This window comes from Mirounga angustirostris, unplaced genomic scaffold, assembly GCF_029215605.1.
Source record: "Mirounga angustirostris isolate CCGP_5_RB_7025 unplaced genomic scaffold, mMirAng1.0.hap1 SCAF_7, whole genome shotgun sequence".
Classification (NCBI taxonomy): domain Eukaryota; kingdom Metazoa; phylum Chordata; class Mammalia; order Carnivora; family Phocidae; genus Mirounga; species Mirounga angustirostris.
The window spans coordinates 53,063,981-53,077,532 of record NW_026991715.1 but is presented as its reverse complement, the minus strand read 5'-3'; the positions used below and the strand labels follow the sequence as shown (position 1 = coordinate 53,077,532).

Below are 13,552 nucleotides of genomic sequence, written 5' to 3'. Positions count from 1 at the left end.
TGCCATGACAGTATTTTCCACAGAATAAGAATGAAGTAGTGTTTGGTATTAGGAGGGTCCCTTCTTTCAAAGCCAAGACAGAAACCTCAATGATGTTGCGTTCTAGATAGAGCAAATCTTCTTTAGTCCGAAAGAGAGGAATCGGATAGCCTCACCTCTCTGTGACTCAGCTGAGAGCCTAGCAACTAACAAGTGACACAAGCCCACATCCTTTCCTCCAAAGGGTGGCCAGGTCCCCTTGAGTCCTGATACTTTCTTCCTGATTTTTTTTTCTTTAAGTTTTATTTATTTATTTGAGAGAGAGAGAGCACGAGCGGGAGGGGCAGAGGGAGAGGGAAGAAACAGGGTCCCAGCTGAGCAGGGAGCCCGATTTAGGGTTTGATCCCAGGACCCTGGGATCATGACCTGAGCCAAAGGCAGACACAACCGACTGAGCCACCCAGGCGCCCATCTTCCTGATTTTCAAGGCTTGGTTGTTTTGTTTTCTGGCCCCTGGAATGTTAGAGAATCAAGCAGAGAAAGGAGAGGGGATGAAAGTATTGGCTTCTAGGGTGGCCTAAAGAGGCTGCAGCTAGTGTGCTGACAGTAACATACTGGGAAAAGGAGACCCATGGGAAGTGGAGATAGGAGAATTTACAAAGTAAGGAAGTTTTGGCCAAGTGGGCTGGGGTGAAAATTTGGTGTGAACTATGGCTTTTTCTCTCTTCAGTGAGTCTTGTATTCTTTGCTGACATTTTGTCCACTTAAAAAATGCATTTAGTATATTCTTAATTTATAACTGACATGAAAATTGTGGTAATTTGTGATAGTAAAGGATTTTCTCCAGTCACTTTATAAGTCATTACAAAGGTATTGCTCTCCTTGATGAGAAATGAGGTGGAACACTTTTCTTTTAAGTACCCGTAAAGGAAAGCAGTGCGGCTCAATGGATGAGCAGCAGATTGTGTATCAGGAACATATACTGTTTCTGGCTTTGCTTCCTGTAACTCAGAAAATAATTCTCTCCTCCCATTCTTTTTGCTTTAAAATGTGGCTAGTTGCCCTCTCAGAAACATCTGAATGAAACACATTTGTAGTGGAGGTATGTGTGCTGGGAGGTTTTTAGGAACATACTATGTATTTACCTGACACTTGGGAAAGGAAACTCAGGCCATCAGTGAGTCTCAGGTGACCTCTAGAAGGTAACTGGAGAATGAGGGAGGTGGGGAGACTGAGGCACAGCAAGGTCAAGTAACCCAGCTGATGAACGTGTGTGCCATTCACATTCGTTGACCCGCCCTTTAATTTTTATGCATCCTCTTAATTTTATTTATTACATGTTAAAATTCTTCTCTTGACATTGTATTTGAAATTATTTTATGGCTGAGGCTTTGAAGGTTTATAATGCAGTAGCCTCCTAATGGCAGGGCAATCAGAAAGACTTTCATTTGGCACTGGTTCCCAATGATCTAACTAAGCCATTTAAAACTTTGCATGGGAGCCCAGAAGAATGCTTAAGTTCTGTCCTGGAGCTGATTGGCTGAAGTGACCTTGGCCCCTCATGGAAATGTTAGGAACAATGACTGCCACATCCAACTCTGCTTTTGCGGCAGAGAGGGTACCTGCTGGGGATTTCTCTGGCACTGTGTCTGTGTCAGGTTTCGCATGGCCTCACTTATTACTGAGGGGTTGAGAGAACCATAGTGAACCCAAGCATGATGATTTATTGACTATCTGGGGGCTCTTTCCACACATTGCCACCACCTGCCCTCCCCCCGCCATGCCCTGTAATCTAACAAGATCTTTCTTTTTTTTGTTTTTTAAAGATTTTATTTATTTATCTGACAGAGAGACACAGTGAGAGAGGGAACACAAGCAGGGGGCGGTGGGAGAGGGAGAAGCAGGCTTCCCACAGAGCAGGGAGCCCGACTTGGGGCTCGATCCCAGGACCCTGGGATCATGACCTGAGCTGAAGGCAGACGCTTAATGACTGAGCCACCCAGGTGCCCCTAACAAGATCATTCTTATAAAGCCCTTTGAGAACTTTGAAAAAATATGCAAATCCATTTGTTCTATATCCATTCACAAATATTAGGCACCTACTAAGAGCCAAGCCCCATGCCAGACAAAATGGTGAGTATACACACACGTAACAAGGAAGTAAATGCCATCATGTAGATGAGGCATAAGCACATAGAATAAGATACAAAATAATAGAGAAAGGGTTCAATGCAAGTATATTGTGAGATAGCTCAGAGAATGGAGTATGGAATATGGGGAATAAGATGGATGTTACTGATGACAGAAGTGGGTTAAAGTCTCATCCCTGCTACTTACTAGCTCTATCACCACAGTGTCCTCAAATGTAAAACAGATGAGGATAGCTGTGAAAATTAAATAGTATGTATGAACTGCATAGCATAGGCCCCAGTATGTCATGAATACTCAATACATATCTATATACCTACGTAAATACTCCTGGTAGAGAAGTCTCCCCTTACCTGTGGGGGTTACAGTCCCAGACCCTTGGTGGATAGTACCAAAGCCTATATGTATGATTTTTTCTTATACATACATACCCATGATAAAGTTTAATTTGTGAATTAGGCACAGTAAGAGATTGACAACAATAATTAATAACAGAATAGGACAATTACAAAAATATACTGTAATAAAAGTTATGTGAATGTGATCTCTCTCTCAATGTCTTACTGTGCTGTGATGTGAATGACATAGGCATTCTGACATAGCATTAGGCTACTACTGACGTTCTGATGATATGTCAGGAGGAGAATCATCTCCTTCTGGACCACGGTGGGTCACAGGTAACTGAAACTGTGGAGAGCAAAATCGTGAATAAGGGGAGACTACTGTATTATTGTTGTTGTTGTTGTTGTTGTTATTACTTAGATTGTAAGAGCTATAAATTTCAGAGGAGGAGGAGCTCACAGCAGGCTGAGATGAAAGGAAAGGGCCTATAAACCAGGAAGAGGTGGGTCCTTGAAGAATGAGTTCAAATTAGACTGGGACAGAGTGAGGAGATGGCACCCAGGCAGGAGAGCTAGGGTCTGGAGGCAGCAACTAATGGGCTTTCTGGGAGAACTCACTGGAAGGGCCTGTGAAGGGGGCCATGGAAGATGAGGTACAGGCAGGTTTTGGCACATGGAAAGCCTTCCTTTCCTCTACCAGATGGCCCCCACTGGCCTTGGTCTGCTTTCCCCGATCCAACCGACACCCAGCAGGGGGAGAACTGGGCTGTGGGCTTTTGGAATGTTCTTCACACAGTCATTGCTGGCCGCATCTTAGCAGGTGAGGACCTCCTACTCCATTGTAGGTAACCCCGTGACTAATAATTGAGAATCTTGTTGTTGCTTTCCTTGTTGTTGAGGGAAGAGGTGACACCAGATATGTTAACCGAGAAGAAAGAGTCAGCGGGTAAAAAAAAAAAAAAAAAAAAAAAAAGCCCTGGAAATAAAATAGCATCTGTGATTTTCTTATGGATCTTCCGCTCTCCTTCCACAGGCCCCTGTGAAGTCCTGCTCACTTATGACTTTGGAAGTCTTTTTTTTTTTTAAAGATTTTTTAAAAATTTATTTATTTGACAGAGAGAGAGACAGCGAGAGAGGGAACACAAGCAGGGGGAGTGGGAGAGGGAGAAGCAGGCTTCCCGCGGAGCAGGGAGCTCAATGTGGGGCTCGATCCAAGGACCCTGGGATCATGACCTAAGCCGAAGGCAGACACTTAACGACTGAGCCACCCCGGTGCCCCGACTTTGGAAGTCTTAACATTAGAAAATCATCTCCTCTGGGGCACCTGGGTGGCTCAGTAGGTTAAGCGTCCAGCTCTCGGTTTTGGTTCAAGTTGTGATCTCAGTGTCTTGGGATCAAGCCCCATGTCGGGCTCCATGCTTAGTGGGGTCTCTGCTTGAGATTCTCTTCCTCTCGCTCCCCCTCTGCCCCTCTCCCTGCTTACTATCTCTCTTTCAAATAAATAAATAAATAAAATCTTAAAAAAAAAATCATCTTCCACAAAGGGTCTCAGCAATGTTGTTGATACTTGTTTGTTAGTGTATTTTCAGTTTGGCGTCCCATTACAGTTGTCTTTTTTTGCTGTTTCTTACTAATTACATACAGTGGTGAATTTCCCCTAGCCCCAGAAAGCCCAAAAGGCATTAGGTGTCTCCATTACCATTCACAGACCTGCTTAGCTGAATGTGAAGAAGGCTGCTACAGCCAAATTGCTATTTTGAAAGAATGATTATGTGTCCCTTGGGAATTTTTTGAAGTGTGTTTCTTGATAGCTTCATGGAGAAGAGAAGCAATAGTACATTTCCCATCCAAATAGGTATGGAAAGCTCATTGCAAAGGAGTTTCTGAAGTTAGGGGTCAATAATAGCTGGTACCTGGGCCGTCTGTCTAGTGCTTTTCTTATAATAGGGTAATGGAAATAGCTCAGTTCCTAATGTGCATGCTTAGCAGCCCTTTCCTTGTTTATTTAATTTAATTTATTTAATTTTTATTTTTTAAATCTTATTTTATTATGTTATGTTAATCCCCATACATTACATCATTAGTTTTAGATGTAGTGTTCCATGACTCATTGTTTGTGCATAACACCCAGTGCGCCATGCAGAACGTGCCCTCTTTAATACCCATCACCAGGCTAACCCATCCCCCCACCCCTCCCTCGTTTATTTAAAAAGGAATTAGTGTAGCCTTTGGGAGTGTCACTGTGACTCCTTAGGTCACAGAGAATCAGCCTGCAAAATCCATGGGTTGCAAACTCATTATATATTAGTGACAAACTGGAGAGACCAAGCTATTTGGTGCAAGAATGTTATTGTATTCCCTCCTACCCCCATGATTCATGTTGTGCAAACAGAGAAAATAGGATGTCATTTACCTACTGATCTCTTGGGACAAGGAAGCGCTGCCCAAGAAGAACATGTAGGGGATTGTTTCAATTTTAAATTTGTAAGTTAGTATTATTTAATTTATGTCTCTATTTTTAAAATAATTGTTACCTTTGTAACATTGGCTTCAGGCACAATGACAAAGAATGAACATTTTCTAATAGATAAGATGTTAAATAGCAGCAGTGTTTCAGCTAATTGTTTTAAATACAGAAACATGGTGTTCTTGGTCTTTCCCAGGGAGAGGGGGTAACGAAAATAAATGGCCCCCAAACTTGATGTCCATTTGAGAGGTGTGGGGATTCTGTATCATTATTAAAAAGACCAGTGCCATAACCTGAATAGACTTCTTAGTGACTCAATGTAAACCAACCCCAAACGAGTCAGCAAATCTGTGATTAGGAAAGAGGCAGCTTTCTCTATTAGGAATGTGTTAATATTTATTGTGCTATGGGGGTTGGTTTTTTTTTGCGTGGGCTCTACTTGTAGCAAAAATGATAGGAAAACCTTTAGACAGAGGCTTGGGAAGAAGACTACTGTCTTACTTTGCCAGCACTGTCCAAGAAATAAAAAGAAGGCATTACTCTTTCACCTGTGATTTAGAGGAGCATCTGTCACAGCAGGCCAGCATCCTGTTTGCCAAAGGATTTGTGGTGAAAGAAGTCCCAAGGAGAGACCCATCAGAGGGGAACAAAAGAAAATAAAACAACTCTTTTTAGAATTCAGCTATCTTTTGCCTAAAACAAGCCATGCTTTGGATTTTAATGTTCTTCTTTTTATCATCACCTCTTTCAATTGCTAGTTCCTGACAAAACCAACAATTGCTGGTATGCTAGACCTCTTTGGGTAAATATTAAGAATGACTGCAAGGGTTAGCCTTATATCCTGAGCTGGTTATTCCATTTTCTTAGAATCTTATGTCAAGAAGCTCTTGAAACAGTCTCTTTCTTAAGAACACACCTTGGTCTGTTTCTCTAATTTGTCAGGTCCTGCTGTTGAATTTATAATCTCCTTGGGTCCCCATTCCCCTCCCCCCTTTCTGATTATTTTTTCTCTTGGTGTTATTTTCTGCTTCCATGTTATAGCAAGCCTCACGTTTCTCCTGTTATTTCTGCAGCTTCTGTTAGTTTCCGATCAGAACACATCAACCTAAGACTAAAACTTAAGTCCCACATCTACAAGTTAGTGTGTCTATACACAAAATATAAAGATAACATCGTGCTGTAACTAGGAAAGGGGGCTCTGGATCACAGTTACAAAAAGAAAGTGGGTCCCCGGCTACAAAGGCAGTGACCTATTAAAAACCCATCACCAGTAATAATTGGTGCAACTCTTTTGGAAAACAATTAGATGATGTCTATCACATTGGAAATTGCACATAACTTTTGACTCAACAATTCCACTCTTAGGAATTTATCTTATTGATATAGGCTTGCAATACATAAAGACATACACAGGAATTTCATTGAACATTGTTTGAATAAAAATAAAAATAAAAACAACCTAAATATCTTAGAAAATAGGACTGGATAAGTAAAATATGAAACATTTTTACAATATTATATAGTAGTTAAAATGAAATAGAGCTATTTAGGCCTGATATGGAAAAATAGTGTGGATTAGGTGAATCTGAAAGTTTCAGAACTTTTCACATAAAATGATTTCATGTATGTTAAAAAGAACAGTGTAGTATTACACTATAAAGTATGAAATAAATATTTATGAGGCCATATGATATAAAGAATTAAAAGAGACATTAATGAAAAAACTAGTGAAATCTGAATATGGTCTATAGTTCAGTTTATGGTAATAGTAATATATCATTGTTAATTTGTTAGTTTTGACAAATGTACTGCGACTATGGAAAATATTAACAATTCCTGGATGGGAATTCTCTGTAAGTTTTCTATAAATCTAAAATTATTTTGTTTAAAAGTTTATCTTAAAAAGGCAAGGGAGGGGTTTGAGAACATATAATAAACATATAAACACATAAATAGAAATTTCTGGAATGGTATCCAAGTAACTCTTAAAACCATTTACCATTGGGAAGTAGGATTGGGGCATGGGGGTGGCGCATGGGAAATGACAGAGAGAGAGGGAGAGGAGGGTGAAAGTAGGAATTTTACCTTTTCACTTTTATCCCTCTTCACTATTTGATTTTTTCCCTCCTGTTTGACATTTATAAGCCCACCATGTTTATCAAAGCACTTTTATCCCTCAGCTTACTCTCAGCTCATCTTTCTGAAACAAAAGAGGAGACACTTCATCTAACTCTTGTGCTGGGAAACGTCTTTGGGTCTATAGCTCTGTGCAATTGTATTAGCTTAATTCAGTGTTTATGCCTGCCGTATGATGAATCTTCTACCATACATCTTACGTTCTAAGGTTTGAGTGTCTCTTCAGATTGTAACTTGTCATAACATTAGTCATAGGAGACCAATTATTTAAATCAACAATCCTTCTTGCTTGAGATCTGTTTTAGTCAAAAACTCTTATGTGCTATCCCTAGTCACCTTTTTTTTTAAAAAAATGAATTTTGCATTTACGTTGCCATACCCAACTCAGTGTAGTAATAACAGAAGAGTTTTCATTCCACACTGACATCATCTTGAGATCATGGATTGGTTCAGCAGAGAACTTCCCAGAGAGAATCACTTCCATTTAATTGTGTAGGCCGAGGAGAGAATGATTATGTCAATTACAGACGATTAAACCTTCAGCTATATAGAAAACAGTAAAATAGATCATGAAAGTGAAAGCCAGTTGATATAATTTAGTTCGTAAATAAAAGTCAATCTGAGACAACATTTCCTACCTCCTTTCAAGAGGCAATTAGGATTATAATGTTCAAAATGTATGTGTTGGGGTCAAGAGTTTTTGAGGATGTGTAATGAGGGAACAGAGGTGCATAGACCTTGCCTAGTGATTGGGCTTGGGGAGGGGGTAAAGAGGAGTATGTTTGCTTAAAGAGGACTTAGAAGGAAGGGAATAAGATATGATGTCCCACTTCTATGAGGAGTAATTATATGTTAATGGAGATAGTTTGAATGTAGAAAAGGATCTTTGTGTCTGGCTAAAATCAGTGAATTGTGTACTATGTTCTGTAGGAAAAAGTTTAGAAAGTTCACAGAAGCTATTTTCTTAAACAGGCTTTTGTGGAGATTTGTCAAGTTTTCTTGATAAATCCTTTTTTTTTGTTTGTTTTGATTTTTGGTTTAGACTAATACTTTTTTGTTTCTTGGTTTCTTTATATTTGAAGTACATCTCTTTTCCCCTAAGGTCAGGAACACGGCAGGGATGTCCACTATCACCACTGCTATTCAACATAGTACTAGAAGTCCTAGCCACAGCAATCAGACAACAAAAAGAAATAAAAGGCATCCAAATTGGCAGAGAAGTCAAACTCTCACTCTTTGCAGATGATATGATACTTTATGTGGAAAACCCAAAAGACTCCACCCCAAAACTGCTAGAACTTATACAGGAATTCAGTCAAGTGGCAGGATTTAAAATCAATGCACAGAAATCAGTGGCATTTCTATACACCAACAACAAGACAGAAGAAAGAGAAATTAAGGAGTCGATCCCATTTACACTTGCACCCAAAACCATAAGATACCTAGGAATAAATCTAACCAAAGAGGCAAAGAATCTGTACTCAGAAAACTATAGAATACTCATGAAAGAAATTGAGGAAGACACAAAGAAATGGAAAAACGTTCTATGCTCATGGATTGGAAGAACAAATATTGTGAAGATGTCAATGCTACCTAGAGCAATCTACACATTTAATGCAATCCCTATCAAAATGCCATCAACTTTTTTTCAAGGAAATGGAACAAATAATCCTAAAATTTGTATGGAACCAGAAAAGACCCCAAATAGCCAGAGGAATGTTGAAAAAGAAAAGCAAAGCTGGTGGCATCACAATTCCGGACTTTAAGCTCTATTACAAAGCTGTCATCATCAAGACAGTATGGTACTGGCACAAAAACAGACACATAGATCCACGGAACAGAATAGAGAGCCCAGAAATGGACCCTCAACTCTATGGTCAACTAATCTTCAACAAAGCAAGAAAGAATGTCCAGTGGAAAAAAGTCTCTTCAACAAATGGTGTTGGGAGAATTGGACAGCCACATGCAGAAGAATGAAACTGGACCATTTCCTTACACCACACACAAAAATAGACTCAAATGTATGAAAGACCTAAATGTGAGACAGGAATCCATCAAAATCCTAGAGGAGAACACAGGCAGCAACCTCTTCGACCTCAGCCGCAGCAACTTCTTCCTAGAAACATCGCCAAAGGCAAGGGAAGCAAGGGCAAAAATGAACTATTGGGACTTCATCAAGATTAAAAGCTTGTGCACAACAAAGGAAACAGTCAACAAAACCAAAAGACAACCGACAGAATGGGAGAAGATATTTGCAAATGACATATCAGATAAAGGGCTAGTATCCAAAATCTATAAAGAACTTATCAAACTCAACACCCAAAGGACAGATAATCCAATGAAGAAATGGGCATGTCTATGAACAGACATTTCTGCAAAGAAGACATCCAAATGGCCAACAGACACATGAAAAAGTGCTCAACATCACTCCGCCTCAGGGAAATACAAATCAAAACCTCAATGAGATACCAGCTCATACCAGTCAGAATGGCTAAAATTAACAAGTCAAGAAATGACAGATGTTGGCGAGGATGTGGAGAAAGGGGAACCCTGGTACACTGTTGGTGGGAATGCAAGCTGGTGCAGCCACTCTGGAAAACACTTTGGAGGTTCCTCAGAAAGTTGAAAATAGAGCTACCCTACGACCCAGCAATTGTACTACTGGGTATTTACCCCAAAGATACAAATATAGTGATCCGAAGGGGCACATGCACCCCAATGTTTATAGCAGCAATGTCCACAATAGCCAAACTATGGAAAGAGCCAAGATGTCTATCGACAGATGAATGGGTAAAGAAGATGTGGTATATATATATATACACAATGGAATATTACTCAGGCAACAACAAAAAAATGAAATCTTTCCATTTGCAACAATGTGGATGGAACTAGAGGGTATTATGCTAAGTGAAATAAGTCAATCAGAGAAAGACAAGTATCATATAATCTCACTGATATGAGGAATTTGAGAAGGCAGAGGATCATAGGAGAAGAGAGGAAAAAATGAAACAAGACTAAACCAGAGAGAGAGACAAACCATAGGAGACTCTTAATCTCAGGAAACAAACTGAGGGTTGCTGGAGTGGAGCGGGGTGGAAGGGATGGAGTGGCTGGGTGATGGACATTGGGGAGGGTATATGTTGTGGTGAGTGCTGTGAATTGTGTAAAACTGATGAATCTCAGACCTGTACCCCTGAAACAAATAATACATTATATGTTACTAATAAAAAAATACAAAATGGAAAAAAAAAAACAAAAACAACTATGTGAGTCCATTCTACAACCCAATCCTTTGTGCTATAATTATCACATGTATTATATCAATATAACTTATGACCCCTAATAGACAATATTATATATTTTTGGTAAGTGCTTATGAATTTGAAATGAAGGGGGAAAGTTTATATTTACTCAGCTATTTACCATTTTTGATGTTTTACAATTCTTACTGTATACTTGAGTTTTCATTTGGTATCATTTCCTTTCAGCCTGTGGTTTCCTTTAGCTTTTCAGCATATCAGCTGACAATAAATTCTTAGTTTTATTTTATATGAAAATGTCTTTGTCTTCATCCTTGAAAAATATTTTCACTGGATACTGAATTCAGGATTAATAGTTTTTCACTATCCCACCCCCACCTGTCCTTGAAAAAAAGTCCCACTCTCTTCCAGCTGCCATAATTTCTAATGAGAAGTCATTCAATTTGAATCATGGTTCTCATGCGTTGTGGGTTTTTATCTTATTGTTTTCAGGATTTTTTCTTTATCTTTGGTTTTCAGCAATTTGACTATAATAATACTGGGCATAGTTTTCCTATTTGGAGTTCACTGAGCTTCTTGGATCTGTGAATTTAAGTCTTAACAGCAAATTTGTAATATTTTCAGCCATTATAGCTTTAAATATTTTTAATGCACATTTTGTCTCTCCTCATGGAATTCCAATTACACACATATTAGACTTTTTAAAAAAATTATTCTATGGGTCCATGGGCTTATGAGGATCTGTTTCATTTTTTTTCCAGTCTTATTTCCCTCTGTCTTTTCGGTTGGATTTTTTTTTCTATTTTCTTCAAGCTTACTGACTTTTCTGTATTTTCCATTGTATTATTAGGCACTTTCAGTGAATTTTTAATATTAGATAAAATGTTTTTCAGTTTTAGTGTTTCTTTATAGTTTTAAAAATAGTTTCTGTTTATCAGAAGATATTTACTGCCTTTTCATTTATTGTGAGGATATTTTCCTTTATTTTGTTGAGGATAGTTTATTTGGTAAGAAATTTTGAATCATGCCCTGAACATTATGAATGACTGGGAATAGATATTCCAAATTCTGTTATAGTTTTTGTTTTGTTTCAGCAGGCAAATAAATTGGTGAATCAAGCTACAAATGCTGCCTCTTTTGTGGTGGCTCAACCTTCAGTTTAGTGTTGTTTTGTTTTTTTGCTGAAATGTTTGGAGTCTTCCGTATGCATGTGTGATTCATGGGTCATTCAGATACTTGGGAAGAGTGTATCTAAAAAATTGGAGGCCCTCCCTCTTTGGATCACTCCTTTCTGGAATTTCCTTCTCATTTTCTTGTAGCTGTGGTTGCCCCCACTTCTGTCTTTTGGTCCTTTCCCCCCCCAAAATGTGACTTTTCTATTAGAGATATAGTCACCCTGTGTGACACTGACTTCAGTGTGACTTCAAGTAGAAAGCATGGAAATTGTTAACTCACCAAGAATCAATCCCTTTTCTCAAATCTCAGCTTTTACCCAGAATTTACCTGCTTGAGTTCACTTGGGAACCTTTGGATATTTGATTTGTGTTTGTATAATTTATCCATGCTTTATAGTTATCTGTTTGTTGCTACAGTCTGGTCGGAGATTTCTTGGTCATACTGAAAGTGGAAATAGTTTAAAATAAAGCCATTTTTCCCTCTAATAAAGTGGGAAAGTGTAATCTGCTCATTACCCATGGGAGTTCAAAATTTGGAGCTAAGAGTATGGTGGAAATAAAATAGAAAGTTAAGTTCCACTGTGGTTTCCACTTCTAAAAAATCAACACAAAACTATGTAAACAGGCTAAACATAAATTTAAAAAATTAAAAAAAAATGCTCCAGACATAATTCTTCAACTCATCAGCAATATTTGAGGGGCTTCATCTGAAGTCTGCAATGTAACATTCAAGAATAGGTGAGAGAAGATGTGTTTAAAGGTTCTGAAAAATAGGTACCGGTCCACTGATGTTCTCTAAGACTTTAAGTGGGTCTTCCAGGAATTTGAAACCCTCAAAGCTCTTCTCAGATGAAGTTATCTAAACTCTATAGAGTAGACAAAGTCATACTAATGTATGTGAATTCAATAATGGCAGTGGGAAATGGTTATCTGTGGAGGTATGTCAGATGCCCAAATAAGTATTTGTAGAAAGAATACAAGAACCACTGGTTTAAATTTTTATATGAAGAGAAAGTATGAACAGAAAAGTTATATATAATTGAGAAGTTCTATGTGGAGTTAATTCTGCATGCACGACGTCTGAATCAGAAGAAGGAGGAGGAACATTTTTAAAAAAATGAAAGCTGAATTTCTTGATCTTTTCTGAAATGTAGAAGCTTCAGGATCCATTTTCTGTCTCTACCTGTTTTTATTGCTGGCTGTCCAATGAAAGGACAAGAATCTGAGAGGCTGAAAGGGAGGGAAACTGCACAGGGATGAGGGTCATTTCCAGATTCTGGCCCACAACTCAAGAGCAACTCATTAAGCTTTGACAAGTATGAAATTTAGTTGCTGGTGATGTGTGAAACTAAATTATTGAGGCTTGAATGTCTTTATAGCCAATGAGCTTGTAGGAGGAAAATTAGATCGGGGTGTGTTCATGAGCTGGACCAAGCTGGTTTACTGGTTTACGCATCTCTGCTGATGGTGTACTTGCTGTTGGTGAGGACGTGGCAATCTGTGAAAAGGTCTTTGAAAAGCTCCAGGGAAGCTCTGTGTTTTGCTCCTAGAGGAAGTCCCCAAGCAAACAAACTTGGAGGGTCTGGAGTTTTATTGGGAACCAGGGATTTGCCATGGCTCAAAGAAGCTTTTGGAATTGCTCATTATGGAGCCTCCCCTTGAAAGGTCTCCATATCTTTATTCAGCTTGATGTTTTAGTTGGCCTGGGGTCACTTTGGCTAGAGTATTTCTACCTTTTCTTTAGGTTGTTTCTGGAGGACAAAGTCACTCTTTGAGTTCCCTTTACAGAGGACTCAGGTAGCCTCCAAGCTATATTGGGCCCGTCAACCTCCCAGTATTTTCCTTCCTTTTGGAGGGGAGATAGTCAGAATGGCCAAAGATTTGTTTACTGCTCTTGAGAAGGTATTTATCTGAACCAGTGGGTGATTTGCTGCTTACATTAAAACGATTTAGTAGAAATTTCCCGAGGAGGGCACCTTCTCAATTATTTGCCTCTCACCTTTTTATAATTTCTGATCCTCTAGACTTTACCCATAATCCAACACT

The 13,552-nt window shown here is 38.9% G+C and overlaps 1 long non-coding RNA gene across 1 annotated transcript in view; it reads left to right on the top strand.

The window, feature by feature from the left end:
- The window catches only part of LOC123858738 (uncharacterized), a 41,288-nt gene extending 30,554 nt beyond the window's left edge, over positions 1-10,734 (top strand). Inside the window, exon 3 of the long non-coding RNA XR_006794213.3 lies at positions 8,174-10,734. This is a non-coding gene — a long non-coding RNA (uncharacterized LOC123858738). The remainder of the gene's footprint in view (positions 1-8,173) is intronic.
- Positions 10,735-13,552: the final 2,818 nt, after the last annotated feature.